This window comes from Mus caroli, unplaced genomic scaffold (genome assembly GCF_978045245.1).
Source record: "Mus caroli unplaced genomic scaffold, Mus_caroli_1 scaffold_18, whole genome shotgun sequence".
Classification (NCBI taxonomy): Eukaryota; Metazoa; Chordata; class Mammalia; order Rodentia; family Muridae; genus Mus; species Mus caroli.
In genome coordinates, this window is record NW_028227273.1 from 22,427,908 (window position 1) to 22,451,973 (window position 24,066).

A 24,066-nucleotide genomic window follows, 5' to 3' on the forward strand; every position below is an offset into this window, starting at 1 on the left:
GAGGTCCAGGTGGATTCCAGCTGAGAGAAGAAAACAAAAATCTCCATTCATGCTTCTGTAAAGCCCACCCACACCTCCCAGAAGAGGGCTAACTGGGGAAGGCTATGTAGCCCCAGAGAGTTAGGGCCCTTCGTGCTTTTGTTAATCCTGGATGCACTAGCTTCCTTGGCATACCTGCTGCAAGGGATCCAACTGGTGCCATTGGTCATGGGGCAAATGCTGCAGACAGGATGCATTTCTCAGCCCTGTGTGGCTTGCAAAGGGAACAGAAGAGAAAACGAATCAATGGGCGCTTCATTCTGTCTTCTATTCTCCTGCAGGTAGATGTGGCCAGGACACAGTAAGAATAAAGTTCTCTTGGCTGGAAACCACACAGATGCTATGGGGTCTCCCTCCCATAGCCCTGCTTACCCTCCCTATGAGCTGACCATACCCGAGTCATTCCTTACTGTTCCCGAGCCAGCTGAATCCTAAATGGACTGAATGTGTATTCAGGAGCTTCGTGTGTGCTCTACCTGACTCCCGGAGATGTTTGAAAGCTCAAACGAGACAGGTGCAAAAGTACTTTGTTGAAACTAAGTGGCAGGAATATGAGATATTTTCTTTCACACATTTGGCCACATCCTTGCCTTTATCTTAAGAAGTTGGTCTGATGAGAAGGATACTAACAGGAGTCTGTGATGTAAGCCATGGTTCTCAGTATGGGCCCTAGGTCAAGAGCAATATTGATCAGGAACGAGATGGCGATAAAGCCTTTCAGACTCTGCTCTAGACTCGGTGAAATAGAAGGCCTCTAAGATTTTGACTCACACCCAACTTTGAGAACTACTGGACCAGGCATTCAGGAAGATGCAGCTTGAAGAGGTGGGGCTGGATAAGCTCCGAGAATATACTCAGAATAGAGGTAGACAAAGTGGGAGTCCAGTGGGATTGGGGGCAGTGTTCTAGAGGAAGATCCTGCCATGTGTGGAGGCTTTGGAAACTAAAAATGGCACAATGGTAGAGAACTCAATGAGTACAGACTCTGGTTCACCCCTTCCCCAGCACACCTAGGGCACTAGGTTCACCCTGCACTCCAGCATGCACAGGGCTCTAGGACCGCTCCCCCCAGCATGAACAGGGCTCTAGGTGCACACCCCCTACCCCCAGTGCCAGAGGGAAAACAAATGAAAAACTGAAGTGTCTCAAAAGTGGTCAAAGCAAAGGAAGAGCCAGTGTAGAAATTAACAACACAGCCAGGCACTGGGCCTTGTAACCCAGGGAAAGACTTGGGAGTTTGTACTCAAGTCAATTGGAAGCCATTAAAGGGTTGTGCACAGGGAAGGGCCTTCTCTGGTCAATAACATGCTATTGTAATTTTAAAACATCCCCTTACAACTCAATAAAGGCAGTTAATTGTCTTAATTAGAGCTTACACTCTAATAAGGGGAGGAAAAGTCTGGATATAACTGCCAGGCTGATCCATGAATGCACATTAAACACTCATTATGTGTTCACCCCTCTGCTAGGCACAAGAAAGGATGGGAGGAGACAGACCTCCTTCTTCTGAGGGGCTGAGAGATAAGACAAGAGAAAGACATGGGCAGGACCACCTGGGAGGGATGGCAGACATTTTCATGTGTGCTCCTAGCTGGAGGAGGACATGATGATGGAGAAAGCAGAGGCAGAGGTTAGCAAGGAAATGTTCTGTTTATCTTAGGTGGGTCAGGAAAGCAAGGTTGCTCAAAGCTGCAGTTCATTCCGGAAAGTACTGGACATACACTGGGAAGGAAAGCAGGTCAAGATGAATTTGTCCAGCAGAACCTCAAAGGAGGAGATCCCTAACCTGAACCTATAGGCATCAGACTATGCTAACCTTAGGTGAAGCCATCTTGGAGATCCTGGCCAAGGCACTGTTAGAAGGGTGCAAGCAGGGTACCGGTTGATGCCACTTTCTGCGATTACTGGTTATGATTGTCCAGGGTCCTTCCTAGGCTCTGGGGCATCTCTAGAGACTACTATGATGTTGCTTTAAATGCTTCATTGAATCACAACGTCATAGAGAGGAGGCTCTACAGCTTGAGTGTACTGAGCATACAGGACAAGCATTCCCTCAAATGCGTGTCCCTGTGTCCCTCTGACTGTGACCACTAACCAGGACCTATCCAGTCAGCACCCTTCCTCAGTCCTTCCCACTTTGCTTCCCACCATCTTGGCTTCTGATCCCATTCTTTTTATAGTTTCTGGCTTGACAACGTCACGTGTGTGTGTGTGTATGTGTGTGTGTGTGGTTGATCCATATTCATGCCCACAGTTGTAGCATCTCTGTTCCCATTGCTGTTTAGTGTTCCTCTCCGTGAATGCACTGTAGTATTTATCTGTCCTACAGTCACTGGGCAGGTCTGAGTTGGCTTTCATCTGGGGATGTAATTTTATCCTATTTTGACCTTTAATTTGGAGCTCCCTTTTAGTTAACTTATATTCCTCTTATTGTTACTAAATTCACTGCTTCTGAAATTAACTGCTCGGTTGCACGTGCATTTGTCAAGGGAAACAAGTAGAAAGGAATAGTGAATTAAAGCAGTTAGAGGAAGAGGAGGTGGATCCGTGAATAAGAGTACTTTCTATGCATGTAGAGTGCCTAAGTTTAAATTTCCAGTACCCACATTAAAACTTAGTCCAGGGCTGTGCGAACCACAGCATTAGGAGGTAAAAACAGGTGGATCTGGAGAGCTGTCTAGCTAGATTGTCTACCAGATATGGTGAGCTTCAGATTCAGTGAGTGACACAGGGAGATACTGGACAATTTCCTCTAGCCTCCTTGTGTATGCATTGACATGGGTACCCACATAACCATGTACACACACACACACACACACACACACACACACACACACACACACACACCAATTACCCTTGTTACACTGGAGATCCAAAAGAATGGGCTAGTAGGACAATGTCTATACCAGGAAGATCCTTTCTCCTTCCTCCTTCTACTTCTTTACGCTGATATCAGTCCTGTCCCACGCCCCTGCTCAGAACCCAGGCTAAGGGACACTACTGCAGTCAGCTCCAGATGCTGACAGCCCTAGGTTACTAGCAAAACTCAACAAAGTGGATTGCTCTCAGCAGCTCGTGAAGGGCAGGGAATGAATCTTACTCATTTTAATAAATGACTTGGTGTAGGCACTTGGTAAATGTTTCTTGAATGAATGAGTTTCAAATAACATAAAGATGTACATGTGGCCTCTGAATCTATGATGTGCCAGGCTTCTCTGCAGCAAGAACTGTGTATTATGATGTCTGTCTGTTGGAGATCCTTTGGGAAATGTTTAGTGCTGCGTGAGGCTGGCATCTCCTGGGATTTTTCACACATGAACCTGTTATGTTGGTATCCATCTTACCCATATGCAAATAGGGAAGGGGATGCCCAGCTGGTCTGAGCGATGCTCCCAGTAAATCATGAGTTCTAGGATATGAGGTGACATTCACATTAAGAAGCGTTGCTCTATTCCATGTTTTAACACCCACACAATAGGTATCAAAAGCGCTGAGTCAACAGGAAGTGCTGCAGCCATCTTTGTTCCCGATGAAGCCTGGTGAGGAGGCAGAAGAGCTATGGGTTCCAGAAGAACCCCAGGAGGGTGAGGCTTAGACAGGTGAATCCAGAGAGGTCCTGTGGGATAAGGCACATTGAGCATCCCTTCCTGTCATCCTCTCAGTGATGAGGATGCAGATGCTCAGGGAGGCTATGTAGAGATGGGGGCTCTGAGGAAAGGAAAAGTGTACCCTCTGGGGATGCACATTTCAGCATCCTCTTGGGGCAAAGAAATCTACCTAGGACTTCCTAAACCAATGTCCCCTACTCCAGAGTCTCAGCAGCTGATCCTGTTCCAGCATTCTTAACTTGGACATTCACATGAGCTCAACTTCTCTCCCCAAACAGTCTCTTAATTTTGGATACTGATGATGGTACCCTCAAGATGGGGCCTTGTTGGAGGATTTCCACATAGACCCTTAGGGCAATGCTGGCCCTTCCTTTTTCTCCAAGCATCCATTGCAGGGTGGGGCCATAATCAGCACATTCTGTGAGCCTCTGCTTTCAAACACTTGAGAGCTTAAGCTATGCTCCCCAACCTGGGCATCCCCGACAACATGACTATTAACATTTATTACAATTTTAGCAGCTAGATATGAAAAAGCCGCGTGGAAAAATCAGTGCAGGCTGGCGACCATGCTTTGGAATTCTGCAGCAGTCTGGTGATTATCTTGAAGGCATTATGGCTTGAAAGCCCACATCTGCATTACGTGTTTTATGTCTTCTGTTAAGCTTATCCCAGTGGTTTCAGACTTGCTGTGGAAAGCCTTTCTGAACACGATGTCAACAGGAAGCCAGCGGGCTGCACTTGGCTGTTGGGGTCAGGGAGTTTTAGAGACGGTTTAGAATCTCTGTGGTTTTAGCTTTTGCTCTGATTTGCTCACCTCTGAGATAATCAAAAAGATTGATCTAAATCTGGCCCCTCATGCCTGCTGCATAGGGACCCTGGCAGCTCTGCACTGTATCCGTCCTCTCCAGAAGCCTGCAGGGTCATCTTGGTGACTGGGAAGTCTCTGCCACATCGAGATGGTTTTAAACCACCTAGCTGCTGAGTTGAGCCTGTCTCTGGGAGCCAGGAGTCTATGTCCCCAGTAGGCTATGAGCTCATTGATGGCAAGATGGCTCTCTTACTCAGCCCCCGGATTTTTCTTACCACCGTCCTGCTTCCCCTCTTTCACTTTCTTTTCTTTCTTTTTCTCTGTCTCCTTGTTCAGTCTCTTTCCTCTCCCCTTTCTCTGTTTACCACACCTTTCCCTTTCTCTGTCTCTTCTTCTTGCTCCCCATCACCAGATACATGGCAGTCCATCCATTAAAGTTTCAATGTGTTTGAACTCTTGGTCGCCCAGCTGATAGAGATGTTTGGGTTGTGACAGATTTTGGGGAGGATCCCTGGAAGAGGGAGTATGTCACTCAGGGTGGGCCCTGATGTTCTATAGGCTGCTGGCTCACTTTCTCTCTCCTGTCTGTTTTGTGACTGCAGATGCAAGAAAGCAGCTGCCTTCAGCTCCTGATGGTGAGCTTCACCGCCAGCATGAACTAACATAAGCCCTTCCTCCCTTAAGTTGCTTATTATCAGGTATTTGGTCATACCAGAGATAAACAAACAAATGTAGCATGCTTGGACCCAATCCCTGGCACAGAACATGAGGTGGGAGATCAACTTATCAATGGATGGACACTATTCCTAGGCTTCAGAGGAACACTCGCTTGCTTTTCTTTTCCTCTTTCTTCAATCTGAGGCACTGGGGAGTAGATTGTCATGTTCACCTTTCTGTCTTGTTCATTATTCCACGAAAGTACAAACTCAATTTAAGCTTTAGTGAAAAATGAAGAGCATTAGACCAACCTTCGAAAATTGCTTGGTCAGTACTTCCTGCTTGCCGGTACTTCACTGCGCTGTCACCGCCAGGTAATTATAACATTAAGTATATACCTGATCAGCAAGTTGCTTTTAATTAAAATCCTCTACTGGTTCCCTAGCACCTCATGACTTCTGGAACATTTGTCCAGCTCTTTTGGTTCCTGGAAGAAAACCCAGATTTAGTGGGGAGCAGCCACCCAGAGACCCAATGTCAATGCATGCTGCCCAGCCGCTCCCCCAGCCCTCTTAGTGGCATTTTGCCAACAGTGAGGTGAGCACTTTGTCACGTTCAACTGCCTACCCACAGGGCTGCCTATCCACAGATGGTAAGGTATCACACCCCCAGCTCTGAGATTAGAGAACTTACAATCATGGCTGAGTGTAGGGTCCAGACTGTAAGCACTAAATATAAACGCCAGAGAAGCGTCCTTCCTTCAGGAGGCAGATTGAACATCAGCCTGGAATGGGAAACGAGCCTTTGCCTTGTGCTAATGGAGCTCTGGCAGGAACCAGGTCACAGATGCTTTAGAAGAGCACTTGGGAGACTCTCGTGTCCCCAAATCTGCTCTGGTACTGGGAAGTACCCCTCAATCCAAGGCTTCTGAAAGCCTTCGAAAAGTCTGAAGAAAATTCAAACTATTTTAATTCTCCAAGGTTAAAAAAGAAGATGCCATTAAGGACCTGCAAGCCCTCTAGTAACAGGAGCAGTTTCAATGATGTTCCAAGGTCACACAACATGGAACCCTGTCTTCAGAAGGGGAGAGATAAGGAGCCCCTTTGTGGGAGTCCCCAGAAAAGAAGAGCAGAGGCTGGAAGGTACCTGCAGGAGGGTAGGGGGAGGAGGGCTTGGCAGCTTTGGGCCTGGGTCTTAGCAGGAGTGAGATTCTACTCTGCCCGCTGTGTTCATGATGATGATGGCTTCCAGTGACTCAGAGCACATGGAGGGCGTGTCCTCTGGACCTTCCTGGGCTCTTGTTCTGCTTTCCTAGCAGGGCAAGTGAGTGCTGGAAGAGGAAGTGCATGGACACTCTTCATAACTCCAGGATGTGGCCAGGATGAGCTCTAGCCTTGGAGGATACCACTGTAAACTCCCAGTGTGGATCTTTCTAAAGGAGCTACAGCCCACATGGAGGCTTTCCTTAGGAGACTGAGTGTATGTGTAAGGGAGGGTGTGTATCAGGACAAGATCAGGTTTTCCTTAGGAGAGACATTTGTGTGGCCATGCCTGTGTGTGTGTGCGCGCGAGAGAGCTCGCATGCGTGTGAGTGCCAAGGAGAATGAGAGGGTATTGGGGAAAGACCCACGGGATTTTCAGCTCTACTCCGCTGCTAGCAACATAAAGACATATTTTCTAACTTTGGGTTCTTATTTCTATGCTGGTGACAGTGAACTTAGTTGTCAATCACTTTAATGGCTCTAAATTTGTCTTGGGCTTATGGTTTTTAGAGACAGAAGGGACCTTGGTGAGAAATCATCGTTCCCAGTAAGGACCAGGATAGTGTTACCTCTACTGGGAGATCTTGAATACCTTTGGGAATCTTGTTACTACTAGGTATCAACCTTAGGGGAAAAAAGTGCAGATGACTGTTCAAGTAGCATCTCACTCTTGGTGTTAGAAGTTTCCAGGCCTTTTTGTTCCCTGGTATCTTTTTGACATAATATAGTCAGTAACCTTCCTTTGAATACTACTTAATGCTCCTTAAGGCTACAGGGCTGCATGGTAATCATGCCCATCAGCGACCATACTCATAACTCCAGCTCCATTTCCTCTTTCCTTCTGCCAGCTGCACAGGGCCCTCACAAGTCAGTAAGCTGAGGACATGAATACGCTTATACACGTGCCACTCTTTTTTAAAATGTGTGATTGTAATTTCATTGCAATGGAAGGATACAAATTAGATACAGTTAAAGGAAAAGATAATATGGCATCTGGGAAGGGTCTGAGCAGGCAGCTTCTGAGTGTTATAATATTGATATGTATTAATTGTTCATACTAGGGTTAAAGTGTGGCATTTCCATTGTGCACATTTTGTGCTGTTACCATACTGCCCCCATTCAATTTCCCTTACTGCTACTGACCCCTTTGTCTTTTGCCTGTAGTCTATCTTCCAGGCAAGTTTGGCTTTTCCCCCCTCTTTAAACTCTAGTTTGCACACATGAGAAGAAAATGTCAACAGTGGTCTTTCTGAGTATGGCTTACTTGGCTTAGAACGATGACCTCTTGCCCAGGTATTTTCCTGTAGCTATCACGATCTCATTCTTTTTCATGGCTGCATTGGCACACATCAATTTTTTTTTGATTTATGTACATATTTTATTTTGTGTATGTGTGTTTGCCTACATGAGTTTATGTGTACCACATACATGCAGGAATTGGTAGAGGCCTCAAGAAATTATTTGATGTCCTGGGACTGAAGTTAGGTTTGTGGAAGAAGAGCCCATGTCCTCTGAAAGAACAGTAAACTCTTAATCACTAAGCCATCTTTCTAGTCCCACATACCACTTTTGAAATTGTGTGTGTGTGTATGATATATATGAGATATATCATATATTATATGTATTATACACATTATAATATTATACATATATATTACACATTTTTACACATATAGTAATATTATACATATAATATTATACATATTGCATAGACAGACATACACACATATGTTTGGAAGGTGAGTACAATCTTCCCACTCCTGCTCCCTCCCCTTCCCCCATGCTTGCAATGCAGTCATATCGGTGAGAAGCTAGGTGCCCTCCCTTCTCATTTGCTCCACCCGTAGTGCTGGAGCACTGGTCCACTGTTCCCATTCCTCTCTGCATTCTGCCACTCAAACACCTCTGAGTGCCTCGTGCCCCAGATGCTACTCACTTCCCACCTGCAAGAGAGAACTCGGAGTTGGCCTTAAAGGGAAGTTTCTGCAACTCCAGGGTCTCAGGGAATACCACACTGTAGCTGAGACCACCATAGTCCTGTTGGTGTAGTGATGAAGATGAATCTTGGTTGTGCAGGGCTTCTTTCCTGTCTCCCCTTGTCCTGTGTGGTAAGACCCAGTGTGTGCTCCGTGCTGTGAGGAGCACCAAAGAGGATGATGTAATCAGTCGTTCCCCTAATCACAACTCATGTGGGAGACTCCTCCCACAGCCTATTTGCCCTCACCCATCCTCTTGCCTCCTACTTGCTGCCAATCTAGTGGGCCATGCTTCCCTAAAACATCCTCTACCTACTGCACTCTTGCCTCCCTTGGGCCTCTTCCTTTACTGTAATCCTTTCCTTAGAGAATGAAACTTGTATAGTGGTGGTGGTGGGGTCAACATCATATAAGAAAAGGAACAAAGAAAGTGGGTGTGGTTGGGTGGCTTGCAGCTCAAGAATTCAAGGGCCCTGTAGAACAGAACCACACTCAGATTCACTTCCCAGCATCTGATTTCCTGAGCTGGATGTGAATTCCTGAGGGATCCTTCCAATAAACCCCTCCCTCTTCCATACAAGTGAATCATCCTACTCAAACCTTAACCCCAGGAGCCTAGCTGCTCCACCTGTGGCATTTCAGACTCCTAACAGCAGCCTCTAAGTTGGGTTCATCTTTCTAACACCTGATGGAAATTCACTGGAACAGAGAGAGAGAAGGAAAGAGAGCAAAGAGGAAGGAAGAGGGATAAAAAAAAAGGAAGGATGGGTTGGAGAAGGCATGATCTCCATGGTTGGTGTCCTCTGTCCCCTTGCCTCGGGTGAGAGTAAAGGACAAAGGTAAGTCAGAACACGGATAGGAACGAGGGAGCAGTCACTGGCTGAGGTTTTCATGAAGAAAGACCAGACAAGCCTTTGATTCAGGGCAGAGTTTTGTGTGGGGATTAACTTGTGTTGATGTGTATTTCTGGAAGCTGAGAAAATGGAAGTTTATTTCCCGGCCAGCTCTGCCTGTTTGAATTTGGCAAGCATGGATTTCCTCCCTCCCCTTTCTGCTTCAGATAGCGCTTAAATGAACAGCCTGTGTTGTTTGGTACAGCTTCCTAGGACCTTGGGAACACAACCTCAAGCAGAGGCTGCCTGTTATTACCCAGAAGGCCAATAGAGGGCTCCCAAGAACACTGAGCAAAATTCGGTGGAAATCACCCCCAGGAAGCTCTGTGGGAATGGTAGAGACTTATGGTTATCTCCTGCTGAAGGATGGAGCTGGAGTTAGATGGGAAAGCCCACAAGGAAAGACCTGCCTTATCCTGCATTGGTGGAGACTTGGACTTGAGAGACTTTAAGGTTCCCCCTGCATGCAAGCGAGTACATTGATCGTTCTTCTGGCGTTAGTTTACAGTGCTTTATAAAACACTTGCATGTTAGATATGTTAAAGCCTTGGTTATGTTCCCTGTGTCATCCGAGGAAAGCAGTTAGAGAATGTTTCTGGGCATCATTTTATTTTTTCTAGTTTAAAATATTCTAGAGAGAAACTGGAGTTGTGGGTCTGACTTTCTAAGACCTTTGTGAAAATACTGTTTTATTGGTATTACTATGTATGTGCACATGCGTGCGTAGAAGTCAGGGGACAACTCCGTGGAGTTCCTTTTCTTCTTCCACTTTAGTGTGTCTTTCGGAGAACAAACTCAGGCCATCGGGCTTGCACGGCAAGTGCCGTGATCTGTTAGCCATCTTGCCAGCACCTCTAAGATCATTTAAGGTATAACTTCCTATTACTACAAATTATTGAAATTATATCGAAGAAACTGCATCTGAATTATTCTTAATAGGAGGTAATCCTGTCCCACAATGCATGCCTGACAAAATGATTCTGTTGTTTTAGCAGTGGTGGGAATGAGGCCTTCACTTTGATAAGCAATGAGTTAAGACAGTACCGAGGAGGTGAGAGCCAACAGGAGTAGCCAACAGGCAGAATAAAAGCCCAGTCTTACCCTCTACACATTGGGTCACTGCCCTGAGCCTCCTTGGCTCCTGTATAATGCCAGGACAATCCACAGTCCTCACCGGCTGTGATCTGTGCAGGTTAGGCAAGAGAACGCAGTAAAACTGCTTTGCATACCATGCTGTGCCCACAAATGTCCATCTGCTAACAGATGCAGAAACTTAATAGCCCATGTTCATTGGCATGGTATGTGTGCATGTCTTGATTTCCTCCTTCGCCGAACTTAAGATCCCACATCAACCACACCGTGGCCACAGTTGCCCTTGTAATATTCAACAGAAATATTCAGCACAAATTCAACAGGAAACAAACCAGAAGAGAGATACAGAAATGTTCCTGAGGGGTGTGTTTAGAGTAGAGGGTTGTCCGGGAGTTTGACTAAAGCTAGGTTATCCGTAGACAACTCTGCAGTGACGTGTGAAGAAGGAAGGAAGAGGGCTCATGACTCATTTAGTCGCTCATCCTTTCTGTGACCGGTTGCTTGAAGGTATATGAATACACATTTTAGAACTGAGAGCAGAGCCAGGGTCCTGCAATTGGGTTAGGTATTTTGTCTTCAAGCATATGCTGACACGTACCTATTTGCCAAATGCGGTGTCAACTGTGAAGGAGGCAATAAAAGATGTGTAGGGCATTATTCCTCCCTTCAAGGAACAATAAATATCCTGCCCGTTGTTTAGCAAACAGTTTAAAAGATAGGGACAGATAGATGTTGGTTCCGTTTATTGAACGTGATGTACATCAAGGAGACAGTATAACACAGTGGTTAATAATAAAAGCCTTGAAGCCAGACAGCCCTGGGGTTAAACTCAAGCTCTCCTAACTATGCTTTCTCTTGAGCACGGTTTGTGGTTTGCTCAGTTTTCTCAACCTTGGTTTCCTCTATCAAGTTTGCTTACCTTGTTGGGTGGCTGTAAGGATCAGAGGTGCTGATTGTGCACAGTGTGCTCTGAGCACCATGCAGGAAACTCATGACTGTCTCTGCATCTTCATGGCAGAGACACAGTACCCAGTCATGGTGTGTTTCAAAATGGAGGTGGCAGGAACTAGAAGGAACATCCAGGAAAGGCTTTATGGGAACTGGCCTTTGGACCCCTTAAAGGGTATGAGGATTTACCTTAGACAGGGAAAATGAAAAGGGTCATTCTAGAAGGGGTACGGAGTGGGTGGGGGAGGGAGCACAGCACAAGAGGGGAGACGGGGAAATGTAGTGTGTCAGGAATGGCAAGACAGCCATTTTGCTGTGAACAAAAAGCACACGTTATGATCTGCTTAATGTATTCATCTTGACTTGGAAATTTCCATAAAGATATCTTGCCATGCCTCTCTGTATATGAAAGTGGCTCAATTATCCTAATGCCTTGCTGGTCTGAGTTGGAAGGCAGTTATGTGAAATCTTGATGGTGGTAAAATTTGTTTTCTGGAATTCTCAGCCACTTCTAACTGGTTTTCCATTTCCCTGAGGTCTCTCATCCCACTCCAGACCTCAGGCACCCAGGACCTCTATATATGCAAAAAGGATTATTCATTTTTCTTACATTATAGCTCATATTTTGATTAAAGATAAATTAGGGCACATGAGAAAATCTATCTCTCACGAACTACCTACCCCCACCATGGCATTTGATCCAGCCTCCTATACTCTTTCAAAAAATTATAGCCTTAGAAAGGGAATTTGCACTACATTGGGGTAGTTTTTGATATGACTTCATTTAAAACTCTCTACCATTTTCGGGGCACAGAATTTCAGGATAAGTAAAAGGAGAGCTGCCTGTAGAATTTCAGGCATCCGCTGGCATAGATGGGGTTCTTTTGGTTGACAAAGGTGCTGTCATGTGTACTAAAACCCAGAAGTCTGCTATACACACAGTGCTAGGCTCTGGGATTTTAAGAATTAACTTTAAAAATATTTTTACTGAAAAACTAGTTTGAGTACCATGAAAACCACATATCTTCTGTGATTTAAACTGTGTACATGCCTGGAGGACTCTTGTCTGTAGAGACTACAGTTCTATCACCACAGAAAATTCCCTTGTGCCCCTTGCCTGTCATCCACTCTATGTAGACAACTGTATCTTTTCTTTGATCATGGGTTCCATATGCTTATTCTAGAACTTCATATGGCATGTAGCCCCATGTATGGCCAGTCTCATTGAGTATGACATCTGGGAAGTTTATACGTGTTCCATCAGTAGTTCCTCTTGACCACTGGCTGGTGTTCCATTGTGTGACTAGTCCACGTGCTGTTGACAGACTGGTGTTATGTCTGCTTGGTATCTATTCTGAGTGTTCATGTATATCCTCTTACCTCTTATCATTTCTAGCCGTTGTATTATGATATGTCCTGGAATATCTATTATTCCATTTACCATGTTTAGCTCACATTGAGATTCTTAGATCTGTACATTTGTATTTCTCATTAAATTTGGAGAAAGATCTCAGTATTACTTCTTTACATATTTTTTTGAGTCAGCCTTATTTCTATGTTGGGTGTGTGGTGCTGGAGATAGAACTTAGGCCCTGCATGGGCTAGGCACACCTTATGCTATTGAGTAGGCGTTCCAGCCCAATCAGTCTTCTCTGTCTCTCTGTCTCTGTCTGTCTCTGTCTCTCTGTGTCTCTCTGTGTCTGTGACTGTGTCTGTGTCTGTCTCTGTCTCTGTCTCTGCCTCTCTCTGTTATCGTACCATGCACAGTTCACTGTCCAGTGCTTGGTCATGGATCCTTGTAACTCTGCACAAGCTTAATTCTCATGTTTCTCTCTCAGCTCTAGCATGGTCAGCTCCTGTCACCATCTTGGTGGCCACTGAATGGTTTCTTCTGCATCCTGGTCTTTTGTGTAAAGTCCATCCAGGGTTGTTATTATTCCAGATATTGTATTTTTCTTTTCTGGAATTGCAGTTTTGTTTTTTCTTCTTCCCTTTCCTAGGCACACCTCTATCGTGATTCATCTTTCCTTTCCCATTAAGTTCATATTTTCTTAAATATTTGACTATATTGTAATCCTACCCAAATCCTTGCCTGTAGATTCATTCATTCCCGTCCTTTCTGGCTTGTTTCTGTGAGCTGACTTTTCTTCTGGTCATGTGCAACATTGTCTTTTAAGTTCTTTGCCTCTCTGACAGTTTTTAAGTTGTGTGCTGGACATTATTGATGTTGCGTTACTACATGCCCCAGTCTTGTCTTTTTTGTAGATCCTAGGATTTTGTTCTGGGAAGCAATTCATTTACTTGTGAATCAGTTTGACCCATTGGGCCTTGTGTCTTTGAACTTTGTTAGAGATGGCTTAAGAAAGGGCTAGTTTAGTCTTTCTCTTACAGTGGACTTTCTAGGATTCTCCACTGTGGTGTGGCAACACTGTCTCCTGGTTCTATGTAACCAACTGTAGAATAAGACACAAGCTCTAATAGACACAGAAATGTTACCTTCTAGTAAATTTTCTTACTTTGGTAGGTAGCATCTTCCTAGTCACATGAAATATTTTGCACATAGGCACAATAGTTTATAGTCAAAGTCTTTAAAGATTGCAGTATGATTTGTGGGTGTGTTTGCATGGTTGGATGTTTTCTGGTGCCATGGTCCACAAGTTAAAGCTACCCCAATAGTTTTAAGCCTGGATTATTCACCATATTACAACAGGTGCCTCCAGATAGAAAACGAGGCCAGTTACATGACACAATTTATCTGTTTTCCTCTCCTGAAGGATTGCAGTCGTGTGTGTGTGTGTGTGCACATGTGTTTGAAGATCAGAGTTTGATACTGAATATCTTCCTCAGATGCTTCCTACCTTATCATGTGAAGCTAAGTCATTTTGTGAGACTTGCTGGTCAGCAATACTTGGGGATTCTTCAGTCCCACCTACTGAACATGGGGATTATGGGAGTGCACTGGCTTGTCCAGCTTCTTATGAAGGTGATGAGAACTTGACCCTAGGACCTCACATTGAGCCATTTCCCCAGACAGAGCCTTTTGTTCCCCTCTAGCCAATGTCTGAACACAACTCTTTCATGTGTGTTTTTCCAGTTACAAATATCCATATTAAGGCAGAGATCTCTGCAGCTGTTTTTATATCATGACGAAGTTGAAAGATTACATAAGTAGTTACAGATTCATTTTGTAAATGGAGAAACCAACACATTGACCATGGGTTACTTGGGCTCTTTCTCTTACAAACCCTTTATAAAGCTCATGTAACAGCTATGATTTTCAGTTCATGATGTCTCCAGACAACAGCATAGTCCCTAGCAGAAAATATCTATGATCAGATTATGAAAATATAATGAGGGATTGGAGAGATGGCTCGGTGGTTAAGAGCACTTGCTGCTCTTGCAGAGGACCTGGGTTTGGTTCCCAGCACCCACATGACAGCTAATGATGGTCTGTAACTCCAGCCCTAGGGGATCTAATGACTTCTTTTGCCTTCTTTGGGTACTGGATACATGAGATGCTCTTATAGACAAAAATTCATACATATAAAATAAACAAAAATCTCTTTAAAAAAATAACTTGATATTAAAGGAAACCAGAGACAAGAGATCTCAGGGAACTAGGCCTTGATTCACAACAGTTGTCATTAGTGAAGTCTGCCCCTACCTAAGGATTGAGACAGTATCACACTGCCTTCCATGTAGGCGTACGTGCCTTCTTCTAGTTGGCAGCAGATTGAAGCCATTTCTAGCTGTTGAGTTGCAAACAAGAAAGCTGTGTGCCAATTCTAGGTAAAAATACTCATTACTGGCAGGAACATTCCAGAGGCTTCATTTCATCTTAGGGACTATCAGTGATGGAGACTGTGACTCTCAGCTGGCCATTCCGGGTGTTGTAGGTGAGCAGAGACCTCTTTTTTGAGCAATGAAAATGTAATAAAGAGAACAAACCACCCACTGTTTTTTAGTCCCCTGAGATTTGCAAGGAAGTCATGTATACTCAGTGCATTCACTTCATGTATCCCAAATGCGATAGATAATTTTTTTTTCTAAGACAGAGTTTCTCTGTATAGCCCTGGCTGTCCTGGAACTCACCCTGTAGACCAGGCTGGCCTCGAACTCAGAAATCTGCAGGCCTCTGCCTCTCAAGTGCTGGGATTAAAGGTGTGTGCCACCACTGCCCCGTGCGATACAGATAACTGTGATGAAAGTTCTTTCTACTGTGGGTCCCTCAGAAGCTGACTCTGAGATGAGAATGTTTCCAGAAAAAAAATGGCTAACAGGGCAGGAGAAGCAGATGAAGGAACGAAGAAGTTAAATGAAGACAGGGTTTTGGGACTGTCAGATCTCAAGTAACTCAGGCTGCAACTTGCATTCCTGTAATCTCAGTGCCTGGGAGGTAGGGACAGGAGATCCATAGAACAGGCTGGCCTTCTAGATTTGCCAAATCACTGAGCTCTGCATTCAAGAGAGAAACTCTGGCTCAATATATAAGGGGGAGATCAAGGAAGGCCCACAGCGTCAATTATTGGATTCCACACAGAAACCATGCACACTTACTTACATATGTGAGCCTGCATGCAGGCAAGTATGTATGCGTGCGCACGCGCGCGCGCACACACACACACACACACACACTCATGCAAAGGAGAGAGAGAATGTTCTTATGTCTTCATTGGCCAAGGTTAGGGAGTTCATACAGAATGGGAAGAAGATGCACTTCTCAGAGAAGCACTTGCATGGTCCATACTAGGAAGAGGAGAGAATGCCCTCGGCTTTCATCTGCAATTCTGTGTAATGGCAGACATACATATGGCTCCTTATCTCTTGTAACAATATCCTAGAGGATTCAAACACTACTGGGTGCTTGAGTCTCACATGAGAGCATTTCTCCCTGTGTTATCATATCTTAACTGTGCATATAAACTCTACAGATGGGCTACTGAATTTTCCCTCTAAACTTTTCCATTTTCTCCTGCATCCTCAGCCTCTGACGCAATCTCTGAGCCAAAGAAAGCTCTAAAATTTGCCTTCAACTGTTGTTATTTATTATTTTGCTGACAGCCAGCAGGGTGCCCAGACCTGTTTACTATACAAAAAGACATGGGTCAAAATTGCCAGTTTCCTTGTCCCTGCTTGATTTACCCAGCCTGAGTGGTGGCTGCCTTTTGATTTGGTTTAGATTGCCATGCTTTGGGGAGCCTTTTTTAATGGTGTGGCTTCTGTTACCCGGACAGCTGAATAAGTTACAGGTTCTTTGTGTTCTCTTGTAAAGGAAAGCTAATGGAATTCTGCCTGCCTGCCATGGTGCGAAGGGAACTTGAGGCTCTCTTTGCTGCAATCGACGGTCATGTTGGTACAGAGGGGAGATCAGGAAATTCTCATTTTGTGTGTGTGTGTGTGTGTGTGTGTGTGTGTGTGTCTTGCTGTGACTAATGCTACAGGCCTTTGAAATTAGCTTTACTGAAGTGGTTTGAAAAGAATCGCCAATGAAGAACAGAGGCTCAAACCTCTCCTTCTCTTCCTCTCCGTGTGTTCTTTTCTCCCTGTACTTACACACCTCTGCTTTGTTGACATTTCTGGATGAATTATGTCCTGTGATAATCCTATTCCCTTATTATGATTTTTAACCAATAGGATGTCTATTAGATTGGAGACATGGTTGATGTCTGTACAGACTTCAATGTTAACTTTGGAAAGCTGTTACTATGCCTACCCATCCTGTCTAGTTACCACATGTTAGCAATGTCCTAATTCTTCGCCATCATTTCTTCTACAGTGTTCTGCCTCCAGCTCTGTCAACCATTTATCAAGATAACTTGTCAGGTCAGGTGAAAAAAAATTGACAAGATTAGAATAATTTGGCCTTGTGTCAAGACCACAAAACGTGGTGAATTGCTTACATCTTTTCTTTTTCCTTTCTGAGTGAGTGAAGACTATGCAGGCAGCATAGCTCCCGTGTGTGGCCCTTTCAGGCAGGAGGAAACATTCTCAGATTGTTCCCAATAGCACTGAATTAGAAACCACTGTTCCGGTTTTGTCAGGTGTGCTGGGTACCTAATGTCCCTGGCTTCTGGAGTTGAGCACTACTGGTTTATATTGTGGGATGCTTTTCATAATGCATCAAACTTTTATTTGACCCACTTTACAGTTTGCAGAGTGGTTGGATGTTCCTGTCACCATTTTCTCCTCCTACTCACATGTCCTATCGACGTTTCAAGATTAAAGTCACCTCTCTAGCTTGAGAAAGTGAGGGCTGGGTTAGGCTGAGAAGTGTCGTTGAGAGTTCTGGTGAGGACATCTGTGGGGTCTCAGGGGACAAAGGCCTCGAGCAGCCTCCATCTGGAACTGTGAAGTGGGCATGCAGTTTTCCAGAAAAGCCAATGCCATGTGCTTTCTCTGCTGCTCAAGAGATCAGAGGAGACCCGAACTCTGACCCTAAGACTAGCTTACCACCCTCTCATTTTGGCTGCATTTTTACATTGTTGTCAGGTTTTTTTTTCCATTTATAAAATACAGTTAAAATACCCAGCATAGTGGGCTGAGAGGGGAGGATGGCTTTGTCAGCTCCGTTGGACCTGAGTGCAGATTCCTGGCACACACATTAAAATGCCAAGCATGGAGAGGAGCAGAGAGGAGCATCTCTGTGGCTTGCTGTCAAGTAGCTCTCATGAATTGGCAAGCTCTAGGCTCGGTGGAAGACCCTGTCTCAAAAGTTAACATGGAGAGTAATGGACGATTATACCAGACATTGCTTTTGTTCGCCTCCATTTGCGCCTATACACACAGGAACACATAACATAAGCATGTTTGTGCAAATACACACATACAGACCACCTCCCACACATGCAAGACAGCTGTAAACGACTGAATGAAGCAATCGTGTGAAGTGCATGAACAATTGGTGGCCCACAGTAAGTGCCCGACAGAAAGCAGCAGTTACTCTGTGGACTGAAAGATCTTTGAGAGTAGTTCTTCATCATGTTCAGTGTCATTGTCCTCTAAACGGCTCAGCAGGTGGAAAACAAGTGACACTGAATTCTTCAACCCAACTGGTGAAAATCCACAGAGGGAAGCTCAGACACCCATTATGCCCCAGGACTGATAATGTGGAGGCAGCCAGATTTTCTCTTTCATTTTCTAGATTCAGGGCCAAGCCTCCATCCATCCAGTCTGCTACCTGATTCATGTAGAGTCGTTTCTTACACAGCACAACAGAGGGTGATGGAGAGAGACATGAGCTTCGATACAGGGTAGTACTGTCTTCTCATCCATTTTATAGTGAGATAACCGGGGATCACATCAGAGCAGGAAGATGTACGGACTCATCCTAATGTGTCTTCTAAGCATGCCGAATCCTAAAAGGCTAAAGGTCTTGTCCTCCAGCAAGCCTCTGCCTTCTGGGCTGTGACTCTACTTCTCTGTGCAAGGGTTACTTAAGCTTTCTGCTCCAATCCCCGACATACCAACTTTCTCCTGGCCCTCTTTCTTCCCCCATCTCCTGCCTCTGTTGAATGTGTTCTTGTGAGTGTTTATGGCCAAGTCAATTCTTGACCATCTTTCAGACCTGAGCTCAACTGTTACTACCTCAGAAGAGAAGGTCTCTCCACTACCTCCCAGATTCCTATGCATGTTCTCTTGGTAAAGCCACACATTTATATTTATTTCTATGTATACTTGATTCACATGCTCAGACTCTGAGGTCCATGGGGATGAGCACTGCCTCACTTAGAGTCTGACATTACCAAATGCTCTCCTAGTGTCTACCGGCTGAATGGATAGGATGCATGAATGTTAGGAAACAGGTTTAGTGGGCTGAGCAATGTGCTAGAGAAGCAAGGACTCAGCTTTTTATTCGATTTAAGTAGTTTTATAGAGAAAATCCAGGTCTCTAGGGAAAATACCCCCATACTGTGATGTTGCAGAAGAGAGAGGTGGGTACTTTCTGCGTAAATCCTTATTTGCATATATGTAAACTGAGTATCCCACTCCACTCCCAAATACAATCCATCTTGGCCTTCTCAGATGCTGTTTTTTGGTTTGCCCTCTTGAAAGACTTATTTCTCTCTTTTCATTTAACGTTCTTTCTACAGTTCTGACACATCAGGCTTTGTGTGGCTCTTGAACATACCTGCATAAGACACATTCAGTCAGGGACCAATGCTATATAGGCCTCCTTCTCCCAGCTTTCTGAAGTTACTATCTGCTGGCTCTACAGTCCTGCTTTCTTGGCCTCCCACTCTTTCCTGTTCTGCCTCTAGTGCTCTGGAGCTGGTATCTGAGCATCCTGGATTTCAATCCAGTTTCTTTACCAGGTCGAACAAGATGAGATAGAGGGCCATCTCTTGCTGGTCTGTTTCCACTGAGATGACAATGCAGATGTGAAGTTCCACCTTTGAGAGTGATAGTGAATGCTCTAACTGTTCTCTGCTATTTGTAACCCCCTCTATCTGTTGTTGAAGGTACACAATAAACTTGTTAATAAACTGACATCTTAGAATGATAACTTACCCAGATGGAGTATTGTGAAGCTCCCAACTTTCCTAACATTGTTAGAATTAAGCATGTAATGAGAATGGTTAGCCTATTCAGGAGATAGTGGCCATTAACCCAGACAGATGCTCACAAATAATGCCTTACACTCACTGTATAATAATGAGTGCTATTAAATATGAATGACCTCATTTGTCCTCCTGGCATGTATGTCCCATAGAGAGTGACACATATGTATATCACCATTTAGCATCTGGGGAAACTATTACCGAGACAGCTGAAGTGATTTTTATCTACTCCCAAGGTTAACTATTAGATATTGAACCTTGGGAAGGTATTGTCTTTGGAGGACATGCACCGTAAATGCTGTACTGTAGTCTGAGGGTGGGATACAAAGCCAAAATGCAGAGGTAGATCTGGCTCAACCGTGCTGGGTTTGGGTCAGGATGGCCCACAGCACAAACACTGAAAGGACAAGGAACTGAGAAGCAACTAGAAGTCCAGCCTGTGGTCATTCCTCAGCATGGGAGAAAACCCTCCTGGGGTTCTGTTCCTCTGCAGATCCTGGTCTCAGAAGGCTGGTTTGTGACCCAGGGACTCTGAATTGTTCTGGTGATGTCAATGTCCTTGAGCACTGGGCCACTTAGGAGAGCAAGGATTCAGAAGCTCTGGAATAGAATGGAGAAGACCTTGAACTAACACGACTCCTCCTACTTGAAGTCTCCATTAGACGTCCCAGATCTTCAGTGGGATCTCCTTATGTACACCCTACCTACAGCGCTGGGAAGGAATTGTGTGCTGTGCCTCGCTTCTGGAAACTCACTAATGATGATTTTGTCTTAGCCTGTGTTAGCTCCTTTTCTTGAAGATTTGGAGATTTATTTTCCTGCAATGATTAACTCGTTGAAAGTGGAGAGAACCCTTGGCTGCTGGCATCTTTGTGAAGGATAAACCATGTGTTTGTTCACAGTGTTGAAAGAAATGATTGAAAATAAGTTTTCCTGGAGGTATTTACAGCCAAGAGTGTTCCTGAAACATCTACTTCACAGTGAATAGAGAGGGCGATAGGCCACACAAACACTCTGTCTTCAGCATGCCAGAGACAGATCTACAGTAAGCTGCTCGGCAGCCAGTGGCTTCATGCCACTTCAGTTTGCCAAGGGAGAGATGAAGGATGCCCAGCCTGGAGAGCAGAAGCTTGGGAGAGACAGAAAATTATGGCATCAACTTAATGGAAATCTCGTATCTTCACCCAGAGGCTGACAGCACCTCTACTCCTGTCATCCCAGAGCACTGCCTGAGTCAGTAGTAACTGAAAGGAGAAACGAGAATGGAAAGAAGTAGCCGCACAGATGGGGACCATATGACCCATGAACCTTACTTCGGCTTCAATGAATCTGAGACAGTCTTAGCTGGCACTCAGGGATTTTTCTAACACTATAACTGAATATCGTTATGATGGACGCAGTGTTCATGGCAAGTAATGTGTTACCCTTCGTAGGTAGGAATTCTCTTGGCAACTACATTCATACACACATGTGACTATAGTCTAGTCTTCGGGAAACCTGTGACTAACTTTGAAGTAAGAAAACTCACTTGTGAATAGTCTCAGACTCTGTGGGGTAAGACTCAAAGGCATGTTCTTATTCTCCACTTTACTACCATTTGGAACTCGCCCTCCCACCTTTGAGCTTCCTGTCTTTGGAAGAGACATTAGCATCTACAAGCTCAGGTTCAGAGGTTCCTACAAACACAGCTACATCAATTCAGCCTTCTCTATCTTTCATTATATGAAGTGGTGGGAAACTGTCTTAGGTTATGAAACCAGCTTCTTAGAGGAAATATTAAATTACCGCATGTAGGGCTTGAGCCTACCGATGAAAATCCCTGACCTTACCTTCAGCCAACAGGACTCACTCAACAGATTGGACGATGTAGTGGAAAGAATAATCTGAAAATATCTCGTATGTGTGGGCTTGGCAAGAACTCAGGACTGTAGGACAGCTTTATAAGATGGACACCCAGAGAGTATCATGTCATCACTGAACTCCTGGAAGCAAGTATGTTTCTTGGTGGCAGTGTTTGTTTGACCTTCTGTGAAGGTCAGTGGGTCTCTGCATCAGACAAGGGACCACCATCTAAGACTCCTGAATAATTCTTTAGCCTCTCTGAACCTTAATTGTTGGCATGTAAAATAACCTTACAGGCCTTCCCCTCCAGCTCTGATTGTTCATTTTGTTTTCCTGGGCTTGGCAAGCCATGCATTCGGTGCTGCCTCTGAGCTATGTGCTGTTCTGAGACTATTACTTGATGTCTCTAAGCTGCTTCTGCTTCCCTCCAGCAATATTTGTTCCATCAAACATCTTATAATCATTACTGCATCCAGACTGATTTCTTCCTCTGTCTCCCACACTTGGATTTAGATCCATGGGTTTGGAAACCAATTCCTTGAAAGCAAATCTCTCTGAATGTTGCACCATTAACATAATGGTTAAATGGCTCTACAGTTTGACATCAGACTAATACTAGCATGGCATGTGTGCTATACAATTGTGGCCATGTACTACATAAAAGGATCCTGAGGGCAAAGCAGCTGCTCTGACCCCTAGTGCAAAGAAACCACACAGTACTCTCTGCTTAGCACTCATAGTCAGCTCATGGGGATCCCTAAAAGAGGTGGGAGAAGCTAGGGTAACTGAGATCTGATTAATTGCTCCAGTTAGTCATGGAGGACAAGACAGGCTTTGCTCTGGCACTGGACTTTCTCCGGGGGAAGTGTAAAAACATTATTGTGTTCATTCCTTGCACACCAGGCACACTGGCTGCTGCTTCAAGCACAGAAAGAGTTGCGTAAACATTTTAATATTGCATGAAGCTTGTATAAGACTGACTGAGTGTGTGAATGCTAAGCCCTAACACAGAACAAGACAGAGTGAGAGAGCGGAGTATGGAGCAAGGATTGTCTTTCTTGTTTATCAGTAGGAGAGGCTGTCAGGGAGGATTTTGATGATGCTCACTGTAGATTTTTTTTGGGGGGGGCATGGTGATCTATCAAAGCCCATCACAGATCAAGCCTAAACACCAAAAAACCTACAAGCATATTTTCTGTTTATAACTTGCTTCCCCTCACTCCTCACCCGGCGCTCAAGTCCTCAAAACACAGCTATTCCATGTTTCTTTGCCTCCAACAGTCTGGGATTTCTCTGTTGGATCTCTCTTACCCCACAGGAAAGACTGGCTTCATGGTGACTTCAAAACTATAATCCTTGCCTTCTTCCTACAGAGCTATCAGCCTAGCTGGAGTCACCAGAACGGTGACAGTAGGACAGGGTAGTCTCAGGTGAGCACTTCTCACCTGAAAGGGCCTTTGGGAGCAGTTATCCAGAGGAAACATGCTGATTTTATTTTATTTTATTTTATTTTATTTTATTTTATTTTATTTTATTTTATTTTAATTTTATTTTATTTTATTTTATTTTAATTTAATTTAATTTTATTTTATTTTATTTTATTTTATTTTATTTTATTTTATTTTATTTTATTTGTAGCACTTACTAAGCTTCAAGACCTGGCTAGCAGTAGCTGGCCAGCCTTGGCAATGATTCCACACACGGCCTCTGAGGCATCTTTTGTACAACTTCTCACACCCTTCTCCTGGGAATACCAGTTATTTTGTTTTCTACTTCTTTTTTGTTGTTTTGTTTTGTTTTGTTTTCTAGTTCTAACCTCTCTATTTTCCAGATGCTCCCCGCTTCTTCATACCCATCCCAATTCAGGTTCATATCACGTCCTGTCTGACAACTACACATACCTTCTATCTAGATTCCTATGTCTTCGTCAGTCCACTACTTGGTGTGTTTCCAACAAATAAAGATAAAAGCACGATTCTATCACAACCATGGTTAAATTCCTAGGTGAGTTCCTCTAGGACTTGTTTATATAGAAAACATGGTCCTTAACTTGATGCCAGGCTCTCCTGATTGGTTGGCTTCCTGCCTTCTCCCTGACTTCACCTGCTATGTTCTGTGTCTGATATACTACTCACTGTCCAACATTAGACTCTTAATATTCTTTGAGTGTAGAAAGATCTCTCATTCCCCAGGATCTTTACATACCCCATGTGATATTAATTGTCTTTTTGTTGCTCTTCATTAGATCAGGGACTGAATGATGTCCCTCTTGCTTGGTGATTTGGCCCAGCTCCTAACTGAGAACCTGGGCACAATGAAGACAATGTGTGTGTGATAACTGAATGGTTGGGCAGATGAAAATGTCCAAGTTTATTTCTGTTAT

At 44.3% G+C, this 24,066-nt stretch overlaps 1 protein-coding gene across 1 annotated transcript in view; it reads left to right on the top strand.

Moving 5' to 3' along the window:
* Alk (ALK receptor tyrosine kinase) overlaps positions 1-24,066 on the top strand; it is a 735,816-nt gene that overhangs the window by 69,231 nt on the left and 642,519 nt on the right. The gene's annotated exons all lie outside the window — the stretch shown is intronic.